The following is a 27605-nucleotide window of genomic DNA, read 5'->3' as shown; positions in this document are numbered from 1 at the left end:
AGCCTTTAATAAGAATAGCACATTCGACAAAAGGAATATATTTAGATCTCTTCACTTGACCCCCTAATTGAAATAGTTTTTGTTTTATAATTTTAGAATGATTGTACAAAAGAGTTAAGTTTTATATCTTCTCAAGTCTTTATTTTCTTATCTTTAGAGAAAATATCAAGAAAGATTAAATGAGTTAAAGATGTATCAAGAATGCCTACAGCTCTGCTGAGAATTGCGCATATTGCTGCTTCTTCTAATTTAGATTAAATGCAAAGAAACACTTTCTGATACTGCTTTCTTTGATATAAAAAGTATTTATAAAGGGAGGTAGTGATTTTTTGCTCTGAAAACTTCTAAAAATCTTATTTTTCTTTGTTTGTGACTGTGTACAAATGGCCTTGTCAATAGACAAGGAAATTACTAGATCCAGCTCTAAAATGATGAGAAAACCCCATAGCCAATTGCCACAAACTATGTTATTATTTTATAGTCACAAATAATTCTAGATGATCTTTCATGGTTCTGTTAGAGCTACTATCCCACTGTAAATCAGAAAATGATAATCCAGTTATTATGGATGTTTCTCTTTAGAAAGCTATCTACTGATAGACACTGAAATCTCCTCAAGGAACAGTTGCCTGGCTCAGGTTTTCTTTGTTTTCTTCTCAGAATTATATATATGGCATGAGATCAACCCCATATATTGTTATCATCTGCAAAAAAAAAAAATACACACATAAGAGACTTACTAAGGAGTGTATCTGTTTGGAGGGAAGGTAACCATTCTCAGAGGTGACCATGTGAATGATGCTATAAAGCATAAAAATGAAGTGAGTAGAAAGGACATTAATACTCTCAATTTGAAACATAAATACCCAAATCCACATGGCACGTATAAGCAACATGCTGAGATTTATTATCCCATTTGTTCAGAGTCCATTGTTTCATGACAGAAAATAATATAGTGATGAGATTCACATATTTACAGCACCTGTTTGGTCTACAGGATTTGAACAAATCAGGAATTTGAATCAAATAAGGGATAACACAAGTCCCTTACCATCCTAGGAGAAAGGAGATAATAAAATCGTGGATAGAAGATGGTTAGGCTACTAAAGAGCTTTAGGGCACCAGGCCTGGGAGGATATTTAGTCACCTACAATTTATTAATCAGTGCCGGTAACTCCTGATGTAAGCTAAAATGGAAGTTTCAAGAGCAGAGCATTTTATTTGATGGGAAGTACAGTTTTCTATTTGAATAAAACTTGATTCTGCTCATTTGTATCAAAGACAAATAGAAAGAAATGGATACCTTTATGGCTGAACTATTCAGAGAAAAGATTTGCAGAGACTTTAAGTGGAAACTCAAACTGTAGGAGTCAAGAATGTTCTTAATGATGTGGGCATCACCGAATCAAGGGTTAAACCTGAGCAACTAAAAGGCCCTCACCCAAATTATCTCCCAGAAGCATGATTCTCATATTTCAAGATGCAGCAATGCAAATCCATTCTCTTCTATTCACTTGTTCAGTGACCTTGGGCAAGTGGTAACTTCTTTAACCCAAATGATATTAAGATGAAATGAAACACTGCATTTAAAGCACTCAAGAGCACCGGGCACATATTAAGTATTTTAATAAGTGTATTAATGAGAGATGTAGTTAAGAGCTTCTTTCTCCAGAACGATTCTCTGTGCCAATCAATCTTAATAGAGACAAGGGTAGAGTGAAAAGGAGAATTCACAAGCCCTGGCAAACAAGGCTTCCCTGGGAGACAGGCAATGATCAGAGTGGAAAAACCCGAAACAGAACAGACAGAGGTGTAAGAGGACATTAAGGAACCAAGGAGGGGACAAAAAAGAAAGAGGATTTAACACACAGAGGTTTAAGAGGACATTAAGGAACTAAGGAGGGGACAAAAAGAGAATGAAATGTGCCAGAAAAGCTGAGTATATAAAAAAAGAGAAAAAAAAACATTAAAAAACAACAACAGTTTATTTGATCACATTAAAATTAAAGGCTACTTTATGAAAAATATATGTCAGAACAGAGTTAAAACACAAACCTAAAGTGGCTAAACAAAAATCAATACTGCTTTCTCCACATCTTCATTAAGGAAGTTTTTTTAATCCTTAAGAAAAAAAATGCATCTTAGAAGAAAAAAATGGTTAAATTCATAAATTCATAATTCAGAAAGAATGAAAAAAGGCCCATGTGCATGTCAAAAATGTTCAACCTCACTTGTACACAAAGAATTGCCTTTTAAAGCAATAATGAGAAGCCTTTTATTATTTTAAAATCAGAAACCTTTTCTTTTTAAAGTACCCATTACTGTTGAGTTAAAATAAGCATTTATTTCTACACTGCTATTGTGAGTATAAATTGAGTGAAATATTTCTAGGATAATTGAGAAGAAATCTAAATATGGTTAAAATTATGACCTTGAAATGATGACCAGACATCTGGGCACACAGTTAAACTACCTTCCCCAGCTATCAATTTGGTATAGTTTGGCTGTGACCACATTCCAGCAATGGAGCATGAGTAGATTCGAGGCCACTTCCTGGTGGGGCCCATATAAAGCTTCCATGAAATACAACATTCTGCTTCCGTTCCCCAATCTGTTGGCTGTATGTCATCTCCCAAGGAGACCACTGAAGGCATGTGTTGACAAGGGTAAAACCTGTCACCATGATCCTGGAATGTGAAGAATGGCATTCCTTCTGTGCTACCCCCCAAAACCACACTTCACTGTGATTGATCTTTCTGTGAACAAAAAGCACACCTGGCTAAACACTAGAACTTTCGGGTTTAATTGTTATAGCAGCTAGTGCAGCTAAAATAGATCTTTATTGTTACTTCTATAATTAATCCAAATTATATTTAAGGATATATATTTATACACTATAATATAAAGAAACATTAGAATTACCTAAAAATTTTTAAAAATTAGCAACAGAACATTCTTTTAATGGATTATCTCACAGGAATTAAAATCATGTTTGATTTTATGGGGAAATGTATACAGACCATTAGGTCTGTAGTCTGTAAGACTTATGATCACAATTTACACATATCCTATATAACCACAGTTATTTTGGAATGTTGTAACTATACAAGTAATTTTACATTATCTATTTTTTATTATCAAAACATTTTAGTTAAATTCAGAAAAACACCCCATGAATATTATATTAAAAGATGAGGGGAAAGAAGAAGAAAAGAAAGAAGAGGAAAAAGGTCAAAGTTTGTGTATACAGTAATATACTTCACAGTTTTGCCATGGCTGTCCTTTGCACATGAGTATAAATCTTTCCAAGCAGTGTGCTTTACCAGTGGGGCACAGATGTGCTGAGATATTAATCCTCTCAGCCCTGGGCAGCCTGGTAAGGCTCAGGGCCGTGGAAGCCCCCAGGTGGTCTCCTCAAGTAACCCAAGCACTGGGGATAAGGTAACAGCAGCCTTGCTAACCAAAGCCTGGGTGTTTAGTTATACATTTTCTCTTCATTTAAATCAAACAGAGCTGATATGTTTCATATACAAAATCAAAGAGAAAATTAATATAACATTTTAAAAGCATGCTACATTCATAAAAATGCTGCAGTATGTTATCAGTCAGAAAATTACTAGAAAGTGAAACAGATTTTTCTTATTTGACTGTGTTTTGATGAGCATGAATGAAGTATCTGAAGATAAAACACTTCCTAAAGCTCTAGGACACATACTGAACTTGACAGAATATTAGCATATGAATGAGGGGGGAGTACATTTAAAAGAGTTTCTTATCCTAGTCTACCACTATGTGATATTTAATGAGCTCCAATGAGTACATTGGTTCCATCGAAATATACTTCATGAACATAAAACTATATGCTAAATGCTTTGCCAGAAATAAAAGAAACCCCAACATCATCATGCACACCTGCTATTGATGATTAAATAAGAAAAAAAAAAAACCCAACAAAAACCCAGCATTGAAATGTATGTCTTACAAAGAATTATACATTACTCCTTCCCTTGCATGTTCCACCCTGCACCCCACCCCCCCCAAAAAAACAAAAAAAAAACCCAGTGAATTAGTCTTAGGTTTTCATCTTATTTTCCAGACATTACAGTTAGTATACTACATTTTTAAACAAAAAAAGATAAATTTAGATTCTCCTTAGAAATGTTCTTGTGGTAAATTAGAAACAGAAATACATTAAAGAACCAATTTTCTACTTTGGAAATCAGTATTTTTTAAAGCCCTTAAACCCAGAAATGACCTAGAGTTTGTGGAGATCCTCAATTCTGGAGAGAGTTGTGGTAGGAAGAGCATTCCTGCATCCAGAGAAGTAAAGAACTTCTCTGCCCATCCCCAACAAAACAGACCAGCGCAAACAGCTATCTATAGACCAAGGTGGCCTGGGTGGATCCTAAATGGAGTCCCTGGGTGCCCTTCGTTGGTGGGTCCAGCATCCTGCACTCTCCTCACATGACATTTGGCGCCTTGTGCTGCATGATGACTGCCTGTTCACTGATCCGTATTCTCCAGTGAATGATAACTGCCCTCTATGTGGAAAGAACTCATGTCTCTAAAGTCCATCATTGTATCCTCAGGTACCAGCCTTCTATTTTTACCTATACTCAATAAATATGTGCGTATTAATGAACTCATTCGTTTATTCACACAATCCACAAATAGTTACTTGACAGCTATTATGTAGCACGTACTAACTCAAGCACTGGGGATAAGGTAACAAATAAAATATAGCATTTTATAGAAAAATACAGCCTAGGAGACAGCAAAGAAATCAGCAGAGAGAAGCACTGTTTTCAAGGAGGGTAGCAGCAGAACAATGAGCTCCATCTTGCACTGGCTCTTTAAGACCTTAGGGAAAGGAGACTAGAGACACATGTAAAAGTCCCCAACAACTCCCAGTACAGGAACAGGAGATGCTGATTAGAAAACTACGATGCTACAGGATCTACAAGCAACTGAAATGTGAGCAAAGATGGTAATATGACCTAACTAGGAACCACAGAATAGTGAGGCCTGAGGAGGTTGATGTTATATAAGACATTGATCACATTGTTGTGTATGCCACAAAAGCCTTAATCATGGAATATTCCAAAAGAAATATCTCCACTATATGAAATATATCAGTTTTTGCTGTTCATAAACCCAGACATTGACCTTTTTTTCCAACTTTTATTTTAAGTTCAGGGGTACATGTGCAGGATGTACAGTAAACACGTGCCATGGCAGTTTGCTGCACAGATCATCCCATCACCCAGGTAGGAAGCCCAGCATCCATTAGCTATTCTTCCTAACGCCCTTTCCCCCACCCCCGACCTGCCGACAGCCCCCAGTGTGTGTTGTTCCCCCTCCATGTGTTCTCATCATTCAACTTCCACTTAAAAGTGAAAACATGTGGTATTTGGTTTTGGGTTCCTGCATTAGTTTGCTGAGGATAATGGCCTCCAGCTGCATCCATGTCCCTGCAAAGGACATGATCTCATTCCTTTTTACAGTTGCATAGTATTCCATGGTGTATATGTACCACATTTTCTTTATCCAGTCTATCATTGAGGGGCACTTAGGTTGATTCCATGTCTTTGCTGTTGTGAATAGTGCTGCAATGAACATACGCATGCATGTATCTTTATAATAGAATGATTAATATTCCTTTGGGTATATACCCAGTAATGGGATTGACAAACGCAGACATTTAGCTGAAATAAAATCTGGAGCAATTTTTTTCTCTCAGTATTTCAAATGTTCTTCATGCTTTAAAAAGGTACATAAAATTTCAAGTTAGGAGTCATTTAACAATATTGGTTGTCAAAAAGAAAGTGAATCTAGTACCCAAGAAATGCTGCTTCTTCTACACATGTGTCCTATAGTTTGTGATGCTTTTAATTATAATAAAAAATAAAACATGAAGATGGATAAGAAGAAACAGAAAACTAAAGACTAACCAAAATGTGTGTTAATATGATTTGCTAAAATATGAGCATCAAACACAAAGTGCTCAATTAGGAAGATGGATAATGCCAACCTTTGAAACAAAAACAAGGAGATGGGAAGTCTTGCTTAATACAAGTGAAAGTATAAACACTCTCTCTGGAATGCAATCTGGCAAAGCATATTGAAATTAAGGATGCCTATTTCCTGACATACAGAACTCTGATTTTAAGGTATGAAATCCAGATAAACACTCAGAATAAGTCCAAAATGTTCAGTGTTGCATTATTATGGCAGCAAGGGGTTGGGGACAGTTTAAGTATTCATCAGTAAAGGAATGAATGTTAAAATGTAGTAGATGCATGTGATGGATATTATCATGCAGTAATTTGAAACAATAAATCTGATTATTCACTTAGAATATTATAAACCTTAAAAACAAAAATAAATTTAACAAATAAAATAAAACCTATAGTACCATAACATTTGTGAAAATTAAAACCTCTGTCCACAAACAAATACTGCTTATTTTACAAGAATTCAAAAATAGTTGAGAACATATATGGAACATATTACTAGAGTGGATGGTAGAAATAAGGGATAAAGGAAAAAAGATTAAATGAATAAAATGAGAAGACCTGGAATGGACCAGCCATGACAATTGTTATGAAACTAATACTAGAGTTAACACAACTCTCTGCACCTGTGGATATTAGACACATGTACTATATCAGTACATACAAGTGTATAAGACCCCTTTGTGCTTTTCCCCCTTCCTGAATCACTGTGTATACCCATATCACATATCTAGTATGTAGACAAATACAGATACAGATTCATTTATAGATAAAGACATAGACATAGGTTAGATATCGCCTGACCCACTGAAGTTTTGTATATTGATTATATGGACCAAGGACGTTCCCAGGATTCAAGACTGTCAGTGTTAAAACCAGCAAAGTCCCAGGAAAACCAGGATGACTTGATCATGCTACTTGTTCACCTGATGAACAAGTCAGATAGCACACCCTCACCTCTGCAATAAGAGCTTCCTCCCACAGATCTCTATTATTGGCTTTCGCCCTGTTCTTTGAAGCAAGCTGTTTTTATACAGGGTTTTAGGAGCTTTGGAAGTTCAATCCTTGAAAATCCCATGCACCAAAAAGAAAATAATTTCAGATATGCGAGTTGTAAAACTAATTGTGTGCCTGCAAAATTGTATTCAAATGATCACACGGTTGAAAAGAAATCACATATTTATTCATTACCTAAATTATCAAGACACTAAACTATATTAGACATCATTGTGAAATCATTAATAAGATGTACTCCCTTATCAAAGTTTTTATAGCATATAGTTTTGAGAAAAAGCAAATGTAAAAGTATGAATAGTAAAATACTGATTCCACAAGTCAGAAAATCATAAAATTTTTATTATATTTTAGTCAGTATCTTGTATACTTTCTATTGAAGCCTATAAGTAAAATTGTTTTGTTCACCTCTTCATATAAAAATTACATTGACATTATATAAAATAACCTTATTTTTACTACACAAAATCTTATCTAAAAGGCATGTAATTATTTTTTCATTTAATTTTTTAATTTTCCTCCTCAAAACCAAAGTCTCCACTAGCCTCTTGGTGAATATTACTCTTTTATAACTTATAAAATTTTATGGCGTATTTCAGAGACCAGAACTGTGCTTACCAATAAATAAACTAGTATATTTTATTTCCTTCAAAAGAAGGTCATAGTGTCTGTATGAATGAGTGTGGTTTCTTGCACCTTGGATAACATTTAAATATATAGTAAAAAATAGTTTGTTTTCAGTCGCTCTTAAGAGCACTCACACAGTGCAGAAATGAGAGGTATGAAAGGTCACTCCAGAAATGATCAAATCATCATAAATCTTTACACATTTGATACATGAGCAATTTTTTACTTTTGGAAGCTATTTAAGGGGGAGCAACATAACCTATGATGTCAATAAGAGTTTAAAAACTAAAGTGTGAAAACATGACTATATATTTAATTAGAGTCCTCATTTTGGCCTAATATTGTTTTCTCTAGATTTTATCTTTGGTAATGCTATAAGAAAGTGAGTTTTGAGCTTTATCTTCCTTAGAGGAGAAAAATATCTATTCCTTTCCTATTTCTCTTAAGGGCAGAAAGGAAGTGCAATATCTCACTGTACTCATAACCAGACCTGAAGGCACGGTTGCCAGGGAAGATGGCATCATGGCTCACTGTAGTCAAATTCGGTAGCCAACATCTACAGGCGAATTCTACCAAAAGGAGGTAACAACAACAAAAACCTTCAAAACACTTCAAGAAATTAGTTGAAGGAGAAATAAATCAAAGGCCAATGAACATCCTGAAAACCTGAAAAGAGATAACTAGCTATATGCATGTTTTGGCTGTACCATAACATTTTCATGATACTTTAGATCAGTCAAAGTAGCCTGTGTCCAAACAGAAGTCAGATACACCTCTTGAAGTGACTCTAATAAAAGCATTCTCCCCAAGAGTCTTTAGCAAGCCAAGACAAAGCATGTGGTGAATTGGAGAGAGAAGGAGGGGTGCTTGCTTTTTGTCTAGTACGGCAATGTTTGCTCTGATAGGTCATGAGAGTTGACAAGGTAATCTAGTCTCGAAGAGCCAAAAAGATACTTCCTTCCCCAACCAACTCTCCACAACCCACAAAACCCACAAAAAAAGGATGTGAAGGATAATGATTATAAAACTAAAAACTCTGCCTGTGTATTCTCTCTACAATTTGCCCAGAGCTTCCCTCATTCATAGATTTCTCTATTCCTAATCAAGAGAAACAAGCTAAAATAATTTTGACCTGTATTTCACCATGATGGCTTTTGCTTTTAGCTTACTTGAAGAACTGTATTGTGTATTTTGACATATTTTCTGCTAAACACATATTTTAATAATTTATGTTCCCTTTTATTATTTGATTAATATTCTAATAGGTTTTCATGTGGTTTAAGCCAATGGAAATTTAACAGATCAGTTGGAATTTCTACATGAGTAAATGTTCTGTTCTTTTAAATTATAGTTACCTTTCAAATTGCATATGCCTTCACAATTTAACCCTTTGATAAAGGACTATTTTTATACAGTAAATATGCAAAATCTAGATAATCTCTAATATAGTCTTATTTCAACATCATTAATAATTAATTGTTCACTCTTACAGCACGTAATTATTGAACACCTAGAATATGTGAATTCTGGGATTATATCAATAAATCAAAAATATGGTTTTTGTCCTAATGGAGCTAACAGTCTGGCAAATTGAAAAAATAATTTTTTTTAAAAAGCAAGATTATGCAAATAACTTTTCAGCAATAATATTTTAAACTCTAAAATATTAATTAAAGTATTTCTAGCAAACCAAGCTTTGTTGTACCCACAGAAATATCAAAGGATGGATGATTTTATTGTAAGTAAAGCTAGGCTCTATCTTTCTGGGATTATCTTTCCAGGATGGTAGTTTTGCTTCATTTTTTAAGATACTACTGTACTTCCCAAACAAGAATGCCTAGAAAACTATATAACACATTAAACCATCAAATTTCTTGTCCCAAATCTTGTGTATAACATATGTACAGCAATACTTTCATAGAAAAAATCATACTTTAGATTCAAAAGATTTAAATTTGGAACACTTCAAAAATCACTTATTGTGATTATTATAATACAATATTTTTCAGTATACTTCATTTTTGGAGAAATAATGCTCCAGGCATTTTCTTTTCCCTTTAGCACACTGATAGTGTCCTGTCCAAGTTTGGTAATGAGAAAGGTTCTCCAACTATTCACGCTGTATAGCCTTTGCTCTACTCAGATTATTCACATCTCCCTAAGATCAACTATTGCCCCATCATTACGGTCCACTACACACAGGGTACAAGTACTTCAGACCCACTTATCTATTATTAAAGCCAGTATAATATACTTACTGACCACTATGTTTAAGGAATTTTTAGATACTATCATAAGACTTAAGAGAGAAGAAAAAAGAAAGTTAGGAAAGAGATTACACTTACAACAGAGAAAAAGGAAAGACCTAAGAGTATGTTTTCCTAACTAGTGCCTAAAAGACCACCTGGGATATCATAATTTTTCAGTGTATATTAGCTAAATTAATGGACAAACAAATTGCATTAGAAATTAACTCTAAGAAGCGGAAGTTAATAAGAAAGGTTCTGTGAAATACCCCAGGTGAAACAAGAAAAACCAAACTCACATAACCTCTCAAGTTGGTGATATATATCAGAAAATGAAAAATACACTCCACAGACACTAAGAATGGTATGTCTAAACTCATTCATATGAAATTACTTATTGTGCATATACATATACTCTGCACATACAATATTCCAGACACTAGAGGTCCAGCAATGAACAAAAGCAGGCCAAATATCAGCCCTCATGACATATACATTCCAGAATGATGACAGATAACAAAATAAAGTATGGCAGGACTTTTGCTTCAGCCCATGAACGATCAACTGCTCTAGGAATGACCTACCTGCCAAAACAAAAATCAAAACAGAAATATATATATATATATGAAATAACTGTTTTCAGACATTGGATATCAGACAGCCTAGGATAAAGATGAGTCAAAAAATTACTCCAGTTTACTGATTCAATGCTATCCCCATCAAGCTACCATTGACTTTCCTCACAGAATTAGAAAAAAAACTACTTTAAATTTCATAGGAACAAAAAAAGAGCCTGTATAGCGAAGACAATCCTAAGTAGAAAGATCAAAGCTGGAGGTGTCATGCTACCTGACTTCAAACTATACTATAAGGCTATGGTAACCCAAACAGCATGGCACTTGTACCAAAACAGACATATAGACAAATGGAACAGAAAAGAGGCCTCAGAAATAACACCACACATCTACAACCATGTGATCTTTGACAAACCTTACAAAACCAAGCAATGGGAAAAGGATTCCATATTTAATAAATGGTGTTGGGAAAACTGGCTAGCCATATGCAGAAAGCTAAAACTGGACCCCTTCCTTACACCTTATACAAAAATTAACTCAAGATGGATTAAAGATTTAAATGTAAAACCTAAAACCATAAAAACCCTAGAAGAAAACCTAGGCAATACCATTCAGGACATAGGCATGGGCAAAGACTTCATGACTAAAACATCAAAAGCAATGGGAACAAAAGCCAAAATTGACAAATGCGATTGAATTAAACTAAAGAGCTTCTGCACAGTAAAAGAAACTATCATCAGAATGAACAGGCAACCTATAGAATGGGAGAAAATTTCTGCCATCTATTCATCTGACAAAGGGCTAATATCCAGAATCTACAAGGAACTTAAATAAATTTACCAAAAAAAAAAAACCATCAAAAAGTGGGTGAAGGATATGAACAGACACTTCTCAAAAGAAGATATTTATGCAGCCAACAAACATATGAAAAAAAGCTCATCATCACTGGTAATTAGAGAAATGCAAATCAAAACCACAATGAGATATCATCTCATGCCAGTTAGAATGGCGATCATTAAAAAGTCTGGAAACAACAGATGCTGGAGAGGATGTGGAGAAATCGGAATGCTTTTACACTGTTGGTGGGAGTGTAAATTAGTTCAAGCATTGTGGAAGACAGGGTGCTGATTCCTCAAGGATTTTGAACCAGAAATACCATTTGACCCAGCAATCCCATTACTGGGTATATACCCAAAGGATTATAAATCATTCTACTATAAAGACACATGCATACGTATGTTTATTGCAGCAATGTTCACAATAGCAAAGACTTGGAACCAGCTCAAATACCTATCAGTGTTAGACTGGATAAAGAAAGTCTGGCACATATACACCATAGACTACAATGCATCCATAAACAAGGATGAGTTCATGTCCTTTGCAGGGACATGGATGAAGCTGGAAACCATTATTCTCAGCAAATTAACACAGAAACAGAAAACCAAACACCGTATGTTCTCACTCACAAGTGGAAGTTGAACTATGAGAACACATGATGGACCCAGGGAGGGGAACATCACACACTGGGGCCTGTCAGGGGGTTGGGGGCTAGGGGAGGAATAGCATTAGGAGAAATACCTAATGTAGATGACGGGCTGATGGGTGCAGCAAACCACCATGGCATGTGTATACCTATGTAACAAACCTGCATATTCTGTACAGGTATCCTAGAACTTAAAATATAAAAAATTTTTTAAAAAAGGCAAATTCCACTATTCAGTGAACAGAGCTTAGCAATCCATTGAATTCAAAAGACAGATGAGAGAATTCAGGAGATGGGTAGAATTTGTGGAGCACAGTACGCCACAGGGAGGGACCATGCAAAGAAATAGCTTGGGATCACAGAAGGATCTTCTCATTATTTGGTAGAGTATTATTCTGTGCCATTGTGGGGTAAAGCTCCATGAAACTGAGGAATAAGCAGGTGAAAGTGGTAGGCCACATAATTCCTAGAACTTGCATAGGGAATCGTTTGTGTTCCCACCAGAGAGAATGAAGAGACATTTTACTACCCAGTGCATTCAACCAAGGCCTCAAGAGGGTCATATCTTCATGGAAGATAAATTATACCTAGACTAAATGCTGTTCCAGGATCTTTATAAAACCTTTCAAAGCAAGCCTCACAAGTATCCATCTAAATCAAAAGTAACTTACCGTGTGTGCATTCATTTTCCATTGCTACATAAAAGTTGCCACAAATTTATCAGCATAATTCTGGTTGCAATCAAGATGTCAGGCAAGCTACTGTATCAACTGAGGCCTCACCTGGGGAAGAATCTGCTTCCAAACTCACTCGAAATGTTTGCAGAATCCATTCTGTTGTGGTTAGAGGACTGGGAGCCCCGGGTTTTGCTTGCTGTCATCTGGAAGCCATCCTCAGATCCTGGGTACCACCTGCAGTTCCCTGCCCAGTAGGCTGACCAATATGGCCACTTTCTTCAACAAGCCTGCAAGGAAAGCCTACAGTTCCAATCTGATAATATGGAGTTTTATAATATAACAGGAATGACATTGCATCACCTTTGCCATAAAACATAACCAATTAGGAAAGTGACATAACATTACCTTTACCACATGCTATTGATTAGAAGTATTCATGGGGAGGGGATTATACAAGAGCATGAAAACCAAGAAACAGGGGTATGGGGCCACCCTGAAATCTGTCACCTACAATATGCAGTAACAAAGTCCAAACTCTTTAAATGAATAGAAGAAAACCCAATATTCAATAATGTGAAATTTACAAGATCAATGGACTGGTCAAAATTACTAAGCATGAAAAAGTTGGAAACATGACCCATAACCTAAAGAAAAATCAATCTGTAAAAACAGATCCTAAAATGACAGAGATGATAGAATTATCAGACGAGGGCATAAAATGGCTACTGTAAATCTTACAAATATTCTCAAAAATGTAAAAGAGAAGATAAGCACAAAAAGAAAACATATGGAAGATTTAAAAGACCCTAATTAAACTCATAGGGGAAAAAAACTACAAAATCTAAAATAAACAATATGTCAGATGGGATTCCTAGCAGATTAAACATTGAAGAAGATGCGGAAACTTAAAAACACAATATGATAAAAATCATACGTAAAAAGATTAAGAAAAAAAACAGATGTTCAGAAAATTATGGAACAGTATCTAACAGTTTAATATATGTGTAACTGGAGATTCAGAAGGAGAGGAAAGAAATGGAGAGGTGACAGAAAAAATATTTGAAGAAATAATCCCTGAACATTTACAAATTGTTAAAAATTATGAACTCAGAGACCCTAGAGACTTAAACACCCAGCAGAAGAAACATATAGAAAGCCACACCAAGGAACATTGCCATATATTGCTAAAAAGGCACATCGCAAACAAGAAGAAAATATTTGCAAACAACTTATTAATAAAGTACTTGTATCCAGAATGAAAAATAACTATCAAAATACAATTAGAAAATAAAACTAATTTAAAAATGGACAAAATGTTTAAAATACACTTCACCAAAGAACATAAATATATTGTACGTAAGCTCATAAAAATGTTTAATTTCATTAGTCATTAGGAAAATACAAGTGAAAACCACCATGAGATAGCATTACACACCTGCAAGAGTGAGTCAAATCAGAAGACCAATAATACTAACGCTGGCAAAGACACAGAACAGCTGGAACATATGCAAAATGATACAGTTATGGAATACATTTCGGTAGTTTCTTGTGACATCAGCATACCACTTGCCATGTCACTCAGCAGTCCCATGCCTTGATATTTACCCAAGAGAAATGAAGGATTTCAAAGATTGGTACACAAATTTTCAAGCAGCTTTATTCACCATGGCCCAAACTAGAAACAGCACGAATGTTACCAACAGGTAAATAGATAAACAACTTATAGATTAACCAGAGAATGGAAAACTACACAGCAAGGAAAAGAACTGCTAATACACTCAAAAACATGGGAAATCTCAAAAGCATTATGCTGAGTAAAAGAAGCCACACACACACACACACACACACACACACACACACACACACACACACACAGAAATGTTTTATTCTATTTATATAAAATCTCCCTTCCAGAAAAGGCAAAACTACAGTGACTGAAAGCTGATCAGTGGTTACCATGTGCTGGGAATGCAGAGGGTATTGACTGCAAAGGGAATGCTTTGGGTATTAAAAACTTTCTATATCTTTATTGTGGTGGTAGCTACACAAATATGTACATTTTTTCAAAATTCATCAACTATATACCCCAAAATGGGTAAATTGTATTGGATTTAAATCACACTTCAGTGAACAATAAATGAAAGACTAAATCAACAAATAGATGAATACATAAAATTGCCTAAATTATTTTTTAAAGCCAGTGCCTATAAAAATTAAATAAATAACTTCATGGTGTTAAGTGCCCTAGAGGAAAATAAAGCAGCCAAGGGAAGAGGGTGTGCCAGAGTGAGGGAAGGGATGGAATATTAAATAAGGTGTTCAAGAAAGCCTCACTGAGGTGGTGACATCGAGCAAAGATCTAAAAGAAGTAAGAGGGAAAGCAATGAGGCTGTTTGGAGGAAAAGCAGGAGCCTGGGGCAGGCTGATCAACAAGGAAGTCAGTGTACCTGGAGCAGAGTGAGCAGGGGTGGAAGAGTCAGTGAGGTCAGGGAGAAAAGACAGGGTGGGTCCCTTAGAACTATTATAAAGACAAGCTTTTACCTGAGCAAAATAGAAATCCATCATCAAAATTAAGGACTTTTTTGCTTCAAAGTCACCATCAAGAAATTGAAAAGACAATTCACAGGATGGGAAAAAATATTTGAAAATCATGTATCTGATAAGGGACTCATAGCTAAAATATGTAAAGTACTCTTACAACCCAAAAACAGACAAATAATCCAATCTAAAAAATGGGCAAAATATCTCAATAGACATTTCTTTAAACATATACAAATGACTAATAAGCATATGAAAAGATACCCAACACTATTAGTCATCAGGGAAGTGCAAACCAAAATCATAATGACCTATCATTCATATACATTCACACCTGTAATCCCAGCACTTTGGGAGGCCAAGGCAGGTGCATCACGTGAAGTCAGGAGTTTGAGACCACCCTGACCAACATGGCGAAACCCCATCTCTACTAAAAATACAAAAATGAGCTGGGCATGGTGGCACATGCCTATAGTCCCAGCTACTCAGGAGGCTGAGGCAGAAGAATCGCTTGAACCCAGGAGGCAGAGGTTGCAGTGAGCCAAGATCACACCACTGTACTCCAGCCTGGGGAACAGAGCAAGACTCTGTCTCAAAAAAAGAAAAGAAAAGAAAAAAAGGAAGGCTATAATCAAAAAGTCAGATAATAACAAGTGTTGACACGGATGTGGAGAAATTAGAACCTTCATACATCACAGTTGGGAATGTAGAACAATGCAGCCCCTGTGAAAAACACTCTGACAGTTCCTCACAAAGTTAAACACAAAATTATCATATGTCTCAGCAATTTTACTCCCAGGTACATATCCATAAGAACTGTAAACATATGTTTTCACAAAAACTTGTAAGGCAGTGTTTACTGAAGCACTGTTCATAATAGCAAAGAAGTGGAAAAAAACCCAAATGTACATTAACTGAAGAACAAATAAACAAAATGTGGCATATCCATACACTAGAATATATATTATTCAGTAACTGAAATACCTATTACTTAGCAATAAAAGAGGACAAAGTACTGATATATGCTTCAACATGGATAAATCTTAAAAATACTTTGCTAAGGGAAAGTACCCAGTCACAAAAGACCACATAGTATATGATGCTATTTATATGAACTTCCCAGAACAGGCAAATACATAGAGACTGAAAGTAGATTAGTGGTTGCCTGGGGCTGGGAGGGTGGGGGTGAGAAAATGTGACTGCTAATGGGTAGGGAATTTTATTTAAGTGTGATGAAATTGCTCCAAAATTGATTGTAGTGATGGTTGCACAACTCTGTGACCATACTAAAACCCACTGAATTCTACACTTTAAAGGGGTCAATTGTTTATGAATTTTATCTCCAGAAAATTGAAAAAACGAATCTATCAAAAAAGTAGAAATCAAATAGGTGGTTTTGAGGAGAAAAGTGACTTTTTAAACTTTCTATATGTATCATTTTTGCACCTTTTTACTTTCTGACTTATTTTACCAACGATGAGAGGTTATAGGAGTTTGGTTTCACTTGGAATATTTCATGGAGATTTTCTTAACTCCTACTTCTCAGAGTTAATTTCTAAAGCATTTGTTTTTTCATTAACTTAATGAATATACATTGAAAACCCATTATTGAAAAGCACTACATCCCAGGTGCTTTTTAGGCACCTGGGAGAAGGAAACATGTCCTTCATTCTTTTTCTTTTCTCTGTCATTAGCCTAGTCAATCTCTTCACTTTCTTTTTCCTTGTTTTCTTTTCTTAAGACTTAGAGCAGCATCTGAAAATCCCTTAAATATAGTGATCACTAAGTGGATTTTTTTTAGTTTTAAGATTAGATTAGTTTGATTATCTGACTTCAAATTATACTATGAGGCTACAGTTAACAAAACAGTATGGTACTAGTATAAACATAGATACACAGAAAAATGGAACAGTCTAGAGAACCCAGAAAGAAATCCAAATATTTACTACTAACTGATCTTTTATAAAGCATACAAAAACATATATTTGGGAAAGGACACCCTATTTAATAAATGGTGCTTGGAAAACTGGATAGCCACATGTAGAAGAATAAAATTTGATCTCTGTTTCTCACCATATACAACTGAAGGTGGATCAATGACTTAAATCTAAGACCTGTAACCATTAAAGTTCTGGAAGAAAAACTAGAAAAACTCTTCTCGACATTAGCATAGGCAAAGAATTTATGATTAGGACCCCAAAAGCAGAGGTAACAAAAATAAAAATAAATAGGACATAATTAAACTAAAAATATTAATTTTTTAGTCTGGGAGAAAGTATTTGCAAACTCCACATCCAACAAAAGACTAATATCCAGAATCTACCAGGAGCTCAAACAAATCAGCAAGAAAAAAACAAATAATCCCATCAAAAGTGGGCAAATGACATGAGTAGACATTTCTCAAAATAAGATACACAAATGGACAACAGAAATATGAAAAAAATGTTCAATTTCACTGATCATCAGGGAAATGCAAATTAAAACCACAATGAGATACCACCCTCCCCCAGCCAAAATGGCCATTACTAAAAAGTCAAAAAAACAATGGATATTGGCATGGATGTGGTGAAAAGGGAACACTTAGACACTGCTGGTAGGAATGTAAACTAGTATTACCTCTGTAGATAACAGTATAGAGATTTCTTAAAGAATTAAAAGTAGAAATATCATTTGACCCAACAATCCCACTACCAGTGTCTACCCAAAAGAAGTCATTACCTAAAGAAAAGTAAGTCACCGTATCAAAAAGACATCTACAAGCATATGTTTGTCACAACACACAATTCACAGTCACAAAGATATGAAATAAACTTAAGTGCCCCTCAACCAATGAATGGATAAAGAACATGTGGTATATATATATATATATATACCATGGAATACTACTCAGCCATTAAACAGAATGAAATTATTTGCAGCAACTTAGATGGAGCTGGAGGTCATTATTCTAAGTGAAGTAACTCAAGAACAGAAAGCCAAATACCATATGTTCTCACTTATAAGTGAGACCTAAGCTGTGGTTATGTAAGGGCATACAGAGTGGTGTAACGGACTTTGGAGGTTCAGAAAGGAGGAGGTTGGGAGGGAGTTGAAGAATTAAAAAGCTACATATTTGGGTACAATGTACTCTACTCAGGTAACAAGTGCACTAAAACTTCAGAATTCACCAACATACAATTCATCCATGTAACCAAACCACTTGTACCCAAAAAGCCATTGAATATATATATATACACACACACACATATACATACATACACACACACACACACACATATATATATGAGTTTGAAGTATTTGCACCCTATTATGTAGTTGGACAGCAATAATGGAACAATAGTTAACCTTGGGGTAGCATGAAGAACTTGGGTAGAGAAAAGACTATCGGGTATGAATACTGGCCTGTCTACTCCTTTCCACATTCAGAAAGTACACTATCAGTGTGCCAAGGGGAAAAAATCACCTATAACATTATTTCTCCAAAAATATATAGTCTATAGGAAGATGCTAATTTTAAAGTAAAATTTTTAAAGGCAGAAGATATGAACATTTTTATAGATGACACCATCATTTTCAGGCAAAAATATCACATAGTAATAGAAACATTTGGATTGGTGGATGAACAAGAGTTAATAACTGGGCCTTAGTTGATGTTCTTTTCTTTCTCTGATCCTCTCTTCCTTTCTCTGACATACATCCTATATGTATTTGCTTCTCTTCCCTCTGACTTACTCTCCCATGCTTAGGCCATTGACTGTCTAGAATACCGAGTGATTTCTATAATCAGTGTTAGAACAGCTGCTGCCAACCAGGCACTGATAGGAAGCTGTGTAATGCCCTCCTCGAGAGAAGCTCACAAGTTGTCCAAGGACTGTAGCAACAATTTCGGCATAAAGATGGCCTGAAGTTAAGTACAGAGTTATTTTTTTAAGCATAAAAAGGAGCAAGGCCCAAATAAACCCCCCCACATAAGAAGTCAAACTCCAGGAATGAAAATTTGACCTTATACAGGCTTTAACAGTGTTGTTAAAATGTGCAGACACTAATCCATCTACACACAGCTGCCAAATTAATCTTCTTAAAGTACACCTTCTATATTATCACTCCAGGCTCCCACCAAGAATGATGAATTCTGTCCTGGGCATTGAACATTAAGAAGAACCTGGTGACTGGATTATGAAAAAACTGGAGTGAATTCTGGGGAGAGAAACCTGGAAGGCAATAGAAAAGTCTTATCATGCTAAGGACAAGAGATACATCTCTAACCCAGGGGGGGTGCAGATAATTTAACAAATTTTTTCCACCAAACTTAAAGGAGTACCATATTATTAGTAAATATATATCTTATAAAGAAAGTTCCTCAGTAAAAAACACAAAACTAACTGGGTAAAAAATGTGATTTTAATTTTATCATTTAACATATGCTTTGAATTTAAGTTTGTCTTTTAGGCAACCATACTCTTGGTATTTGGACTTTCCCCAAGCGATATAAAATTTTAATGTGTCATTGCTATCCTGAGAAAGCTACTTGTCTGTTCCCTGAAAGAGCTGTCTTCTAAAATTCCAAACCAAACAAATTAGTGTTTTCTTTCCTAAAAGCCATCATTGTTCCACAGTGCTTTAATTTGGCCCCCACAAAAAAAAATATATTCACTGTCACCTCTTAGTTCTACTAATTATACGTTTCCTCCCATGATGCCTATATTCATGGCTTCTGTTTCTTATTAGCTGTTTTGAGGTAAGTCAGAAGTGAGCCAATTTACTGGTAATGGCTTCATGAAGAGAATAGGTCATCGGTGGCTAAATCTCATAGGTAAACCATGTTAATAATAGATAGAACCTAATTCAACACTTGCAAGCCAATTAAGAAAAATATGTACCTGCTCTACCTGCCCTTCATTCATTTTATTTTTATTTTTTCTTTTTGTCAGAAAACTCAACTCAGATGTTTTCCTGCCTTCCTTTGACCATTTCTTCCTCTCCTCCACCAGGCTGTAATCTATTGCCCTCTTATTTCTAGACATTCATTCACATCCAGGCACTTTCTTTCGGCCTTCAAACGTGATTTCACTAACATTTTCTCCTTAAGATCCATCCATTATTGTAATTATCACTCAATCTTCTTTCTGTCTGTTTCAATGTCCTTAGAGTTCGCAACCTGTTCATTTTCTCTCAACTTTTTCTGATTCCTTGCTTTCACAGAAGAATAAGGGAAGGAAGGTTTTTGTTGATTTTTCTTTTTTTAAGGAAAAAAAAAAAACAGAAAATCAGCTTTTATGAAGGATTCGGAGTCCCCATTGGATGTACAGCCAGATAAAGTGCTCTATTGAAACTGGGTATTTGTCTACATGAAAGTACACACAAAGCTACACTTTCTTATAAAGAGAATCAGAATCTATTAAACTGTAGAAATTTAAAAGCTAAAAAACATCTTGAAGGCCATCTAGAACCACCTCATTATTTTTACGGACGGGGACAAACAGGAGCCAGCTGTTGTGATCTATTTCATGCATCAAGCTTTTGTATTGATGCCATTGTTGCTGTTGTTGTATATTTGTTAAGTATATCCACATATCCATTACAGGACTTATATATTCAATTTTACTAATATATACTTAATATTTAGTAATATTCAATATTTACTAAGCACCTCATCAGTGCCTGTCTTAGGGGGAAAAATGAGAATCTTCATAGATGGAGCACCTTATAGTTTCCAGTTGCCTTCTCTCCCATCCCATTTAACCGTCATATTTTGACACAGACAGCAAATGAAACAGCCTCAAAGATGAGCAATTACTTGCCAAGGATCACAAATCTACAAAAGAGCAGAGCCAGAATTTTAAACCAGGCCTGTCTCAATTCAAAGTCTGTTTCTGTTTTTTGTTTGCTTGCTAGCTTGTTTTTACTCTTCAGGGCTGTCTATTCAGTATAAGCCCAACCAAGCCAGTTTCTCAAACAGACAATTGGTGGTCCCCAGAGTATCCAAACCAGATGACAATTTACTTTCCTAAATTCTGACCGTTACAGTTTTGGTCCATGTTTGCCCCAATTCAATGAACCACTGTATCTGTGCTGTGACAGCCTGGGAAGCCTCTTTGTGTGGATGTGGGATATATTTAAGGAAGGCAGTTGTGATGCTATCAAGGAGAAAGACTAGAAAAAAAAAAAGAGGCAATCATTTAGGTAATTAATTATAAAGTCTTTATATTAAAATTAACAACCCTTGTTATTATTTTTAAAGATATAGCCTAATATTTCTTCTACTGAAAAAAGATTTTCCACTCTTTTGTAACTTCAGTTTTAGCTATTTTATTTCCTTTATCATTTTTTTTCCATTTTCTTTCCCCACTTTCACACTCAATAATGTGTGATTCATCTTTTCTGATCCAAGGATGTCTGCCACTTTCCTTTAATATAACAGCAATTCACATCAGTATTAATGGAATAAAGTTCTACTCCTTCACCTGGTTCTTTTTTGGTAGATAAAGAATAACAAAAAAAGTACTTCAAACTTGAGAAGTGTCTTAAAATCGATAAGTCTTTGCAAAATGCATGACCTATTAAAAAAAATCCCTCACATTTTAATTTCTTGGTAGTTCAACATTATTGACTAAATTTTCTCACGTCTACTTTGCCTTTGATATTAGATCAAGACAATTGGGATTAAAATTTTTTTCCTGTTCATTCTCAATCTTAGACTCTTAGATTCGCATTGGTGTGACTGTTTAATCCTGCAAACACATGCAGCAGTGTACATGCACACTGCTGAACAAAAGGCCTCTATACAAGGACATAGCACCTCTGTTGTATCTCACTCTGCTCCAGTGGGAGTTACTTGAGGGAAGGGATTTTGTTTTGATCATTCATGTGGTTTCTAGCACAGCGTAAACAGAAATGTGTGTATTGAATTAAATTGGAATGAAATTTGGCCATAGTGCTACAGCCTAGCTCTAATACACAATTCTCGAAGGAAAAATAGATTGAGTTTGAGAAAAGAGGGAATGGAAGAGAACAGGTAAATGGATACCTGCTATTGCTGCCATATTTTATTTTCCACAACTTTCAGGAACTAAAGAGGTTGAGGAATGAACAAAAGCAGAAGGAAACTCATTTTCATTCATTTAACAATTATTTTTTAGGATCTAGTATGTGTCAGGAACTATGCTATGAACTTGAATTACTTTATATTGTTTGTTTACAGAACAACTATGATTTAGGTTTCGTTATACAAATTTTTAAAATAGGAAACTAAGTCTTAGGGTGGTTATGTAACTATTTCCAGATTATACATTTAGCAAAGTGTAGAACTGGAATTTCAACCCAAGTCTTCCTGTCTCAAAAGCCCGTGCTCTTTAGACTTCACCGAGCTTCTTCCTGCATGCAAACAAAACCCATAAATGTAAATTACTCATTCTATATTGATAAACGATATAGATCCTCATACAAACCAATTATCTAAAAGTGAATTACTGAACGTTGCTGAGTCTGTCTTTGACACCTCATAAATAACACAGCAGTGAAATCTGCAACAGCTTAAAGGTAAAGGATTTATATTTACAGATCCCATGGTTACTGCAAGAGCTAAATGCAGGTACAAGTTTCCACAAGACAGACACGTCTCTAGCCTCTGTCTTCTAAAACAGGCACCTGCTAAGCTCTTCATCTTTTCATATGTCCTGGAAATATATACTATAGAAAAAAACTCATTTCGATAATACATATTTCCTTGGGGATAACACTCAGTTTCAGAGGGCTTGTGCTGGTCTTTTATAAGATCAAGATTCTAGCTTAGTTGTTTCCTCTGTAGTGAACATGGATACATCCATTTTAATTGTTTGCTTTAGCAAGTAAACTCTTTTCCAAATATGGTGCTAGTGGTGAGTTAGTCTTGGGTCATATTCTAGTCATCCTCTGATGTAGCCGACCAAAGACCCAGACAAAGTGCAGGTCCTAGGGAAAGGCTCCTATCAAATAATGGAGTGTTAGATTGTAAAGTGATATAGCGAGTGTTTTTTTTTTTTTTGAGATGGAGTTTCCCTCTTGTTGCACAGGCTGCAGTTCAATGGCGCGATCTACGCTCACTGCAACCTCGGCCTCCCGGGTTCAAGTAATTCTCCTGCCTCAGCTTCCCAAATAGCTGGAACTACAGGTGTCTGCCACCACACCTGGCAAATTTTGTATTATTAGTAGAGAGGGGGCTTCACCATGTTGGTCAAGCTGGTCTCGAACTCCTGACCTCAAGTGATCCACCCGCCTCAGCCTCCCAAAGTGCTGGGATTACAGGCATGAGCCACTGTGCTCGACCTGAGTATTTTCTTCAATACTCAGATATTTCATATGAGGAAACTGAGATTCAAAGAGGTTAACTGACTTGCCCAAAATTGTTGCTATTTAGTGGCATAGTTAGTCCTAGGATTCCTTCTACTACATCAAGTTGCCTGAGAGAGCTGAGGAGAAGGTGTGACCAAAACTCCAGACATCCAAAAGGGAGGAGCTGGCCAGAGCAAGTTAAATGTATGTTATTGACCTGTTTAACAAACGATTCCACAGCAAGCCAAAATGATTCCTGTTAATGCTCCAAAAATGTTTAATAGTTCACATCAGATTTTTAATTTTAAATTTACTTTCATCAATATATAGTCTACTTTGTGTTTTTCACCCTCCATTTTTATTTTAATAAACTGGACAGTTTTTCTGATCTAGGACTTGCACATCCACATTTCTCAAAGATGTGAATTCCCTATTGGGTTTCCGATCTTAAAGAACAGCTTTCAGTAGTAAGGGATGTAGAGAGGAAATAAGCCTCCAGAAAACTGAAAGTGGACCCCTTATCCTAATAGAAAACACATTTGCTGCTTTTAAACAATGACACACTAATCTAATGTGAAGAGTACGATGCTGGCTGAATCTATTAAATAAATAACATTTTATCAAATAACATATATTTTTCCAAAATGCCTGGTTATCAAAATGGGCTGAATTAATCTGTGTTTCTCCATCATATATTCTCCAGCTTCATCTCCACTCCTCTTTTAAATAAACATTCTGAATAATTGTAAATTATGTCATTTTCAAACAAAAGATACTCATCTTTCTCAAAAGCAATTTAAAGATATTTGCTTCTATATACATGCTCATCCTGCATGCCCATTCCAACTGTTCTACATTCTTCCAAAATCCATTCCATTATCCCATCTCTACCTTCACATTTATGCTCTTTCTCATGCCCTGTCTGAGCTGAAAGCCTAATCTTTTCAAATAGTCAAATCGTATCCAAATGTTAGAGAGCATATGAAAGATCACTTTCTTTTTCTACAGCCTTTATCAGACACTCGAGCCACTGGACTCCCTCTCTCCTTTCAACATTAGTGGCACTTATTTCTTTCAATTAATTGGCACTTAGGAAATTCTACCTGAATTCAGTAGATACAGGGAACATAGCCCTCAAGATATGTTTTGGCCTTTGACATCATTGACTAGGAGAGCATCATTAACGTAATTATGGCGTTCAGGGTGCTGAGATGAGACATCAACCCAAAATGGAGTCATCGAAGAAATAAGGTAGCAAATGTCTTTTAGTAAATGAGTGTGTCCATTCAGAGGAATAGAAAGTGTCCCTGGGACAGAAATGTGATTATCATCCTGGATTCCTCCAACGTTATCATTGCCATTTAACCAATAGAACAGCTAATTCTGTTTACTTAATACCTGTCAAATATAAATTTAGAACTCTTGTTCCACTGGTAACTACATTCCTCATTTCTTTATTCCAGCAATATTTATTGAGCACCTACTATGTACCAGACACTATTCTACATTCTGGGGATATGTGATGAATTTTTTAAAATTCTCTGTCATTTTGGAACATAGAATGAAAGAAAACAGATCAAAAGTAATAATAATAAATGAGTTGTAGAATATATTAGAAGGTAATAATGTCTAAGGAGAAAGGTAAATGAAAAAGGATGGGTAGTGTCTACAGAGTTCAATTTTAACTGGAATCATGAGATAAAACCTCACTGAGAAAACAATATTTGAGGAGCTATTTGAAGAAGAGGAGGAGACAAGCCAAAAAGATGAGTGAAAAAAAAATATTCTATCCTAGACAAAAGGAAGGGCAAACACAAAGAATATGAGTGCGGACATGTCAGTTCAGTTTCAGAAACAACAGGGAAATCAGCACTGCTGAGAGAAGTGCTGAGACGAGGAGGAGCTGATGTCAGAGAGAAAATGGTGAGTGAAACCTCCAGTAGAATTTTGGCTTGTCCCCTGAATGAGTTTAGGATCCATTGAAAGATTTTTAGCAGAGGAATGATATTATCTGACTTGTATTATTCTCTAGAGAGAACAGACTCTAAAAAGGTTCTACATTCTGTTGTAATCGACTAATTCAGAGTAATCCTCCAGCTGAGAACTAGAGGAGCAGAATTTTTTTAAAAATCATCAGAAGATACTGGAGAGTCAAAAAGCCTTGGAAAATTATAGAGACATATTGAGAGTAGAAGGCAGTTAGAAAGTTAACCTGGCATAGGAGACTACTTTTCTCTTAGGGGGCCTATGTCTTACTTAGGAAGAGATTTCTGGGAGGCTAAGAGCTGGGCAGTCTGAGAGCTGGACAGAGCTCTCAGTAGATACAAGAGGACTAGCGGACAAAAAATGGAATTTAGAACCAGCGACAAGATGGGGGCTGCTCGATGCTCAACCTATGGGAAGAGGGAAAGTCTAATTTTATATGTAATAGACTTTCATATGTAAAATACTCATGTTATAAATAATAGAGTAGCCATGAAAATAATAGTTATATGATGTGAATCTTCCAAGCCAATTGAAGGAGAAAAATGTAACAATTTTTTTAAAATAGTTAATTCAAAATAAATCATAAAAGAGAGATGAAGAAACTAACCAGAATAAATAAAAAGCAAATAACAAGATGGTAAGTCTTAATTCAAATGTGTTAGTAATTAATGTAATAGTAATTATATATCATGCAGATGAAATATAAGTTCTCTAACTTAAAGAATTGTCAGACTTAATTTTTTTAAATGCAGCCATATACTGCTTAAAATAGATACTTTATTTAATAATATAAAAATATATAATTATGGAATAGAATAATATAGAATATAAATACACGAATATAGAATATAGATATACTTTTAAAATATAGAATATAAGAAAATATTAAAAGTAAAATATAAGAATATAAGTTGAAAGTAAAGGGAGATGTTCCCCTCCCTGTGTCCATGTGTTCTCATTGTTCAACTCCCACTTATGAGTGAGAACATGTGGTGTTTGGTTCTCTGTTCTCGTGTTAGTTTACTGAGAATGATGGTTTCCAGCTTCATCCATGTACCTGCAAAGGACATGAACTCATCCTTTTTTATGGCTTCATAGTATTCTATGGTGTATATATGCCAGTCTATCATTGATGGGCATTTGGGTTGGTTCCAAGTCTTTGCTATTGTAAATAGTGCTGCAATAAACATACATGTGCATGTGTCTTTATAGTAGAATGATTTATAATCCTTTGGGTATATACCCAGTAATGGGATTGCTGGGTCAAATGATATATCTGGTTCTAGATCCTTGAGGAATTGCCACACTGTCTTCCACAATGGTTGAACTAATTTACACTCCCACCAAGAAACAGAAGAAAAGTAAACATACTAAAATGCATGTTTGATCAGAAAAAAAAAAAAAAGTAAAGGGAGAAAAACACATGTCATATCTGCTGGTTATTTAACTCTCATCCCTCAGTTCTAAAAACTCCTTGCTATATTCTGCTCTGTGATGCCAGGGCTAGGATGCCAGGCCTAGGACACTGCACACACATTTCCAGGCTGCCTGTGGAAATCCTGTTAGTTTTTCCAATAAGGGTCACTAGAGATAATTTGGAAGGCCAGAGAAAGGAAAAAGGGACTCACTTACTATATTCTTGTTTCTGTTAACAGTCGTTACTGTTAGTTGGCCCCAGCTGTGGCAGGCCAAACCCATCACTTTCCATTGCCTGTCCCAGAGCCAACCTCATCATGGCCCCTCAGTGGTTCAAGTAGCCACTGGGTAGAGATGGCTCCTCCGAGATCTGAGAACAGCTCCACAGGCCACATCTCTGTGTTGAATGGCACCCTCTTTTTAAAGGTCTTAGCACCAATTCCACAGGGCTCTTCCTTTTACCACAACATTTTTCTTTTTTTCTCCCAGGCTAAGGAGATTTGCTGTTTTCTATGGTTATTATCTCTGGGTTACTTCAGTAATCCTTTTTCATTATCTTCACCTCTCCAAACCTGTGTAACCAATTTTTTTAATTAAATCTACTGCTTAAAATATCTAATGTGATTTTTGTCTTCCTGACTGGAAAACTGGTACACCATGCAAACACTAGCCGAAGGAAGCTAGTGTAGCTATAATTATAACAGAGAAGGTACACTGAA

This window comes from Pan paniscus, chromosome 3, assembly GCF_029289425.2.
Source record: "Pan paniscus chromosome 3, NHGRI_mPanPan1-v2.0_pri, whole genome shotgun sequence".
In the NCBI taxonomy this organism is placed as follows: Eukaryota; Metazoa; Chordata; class Mammalia; order Primates; family Hominidae; genus Pan; species Pan paniscus.
Note: the sequence above shows the minus strand (reverse complement) of the source record.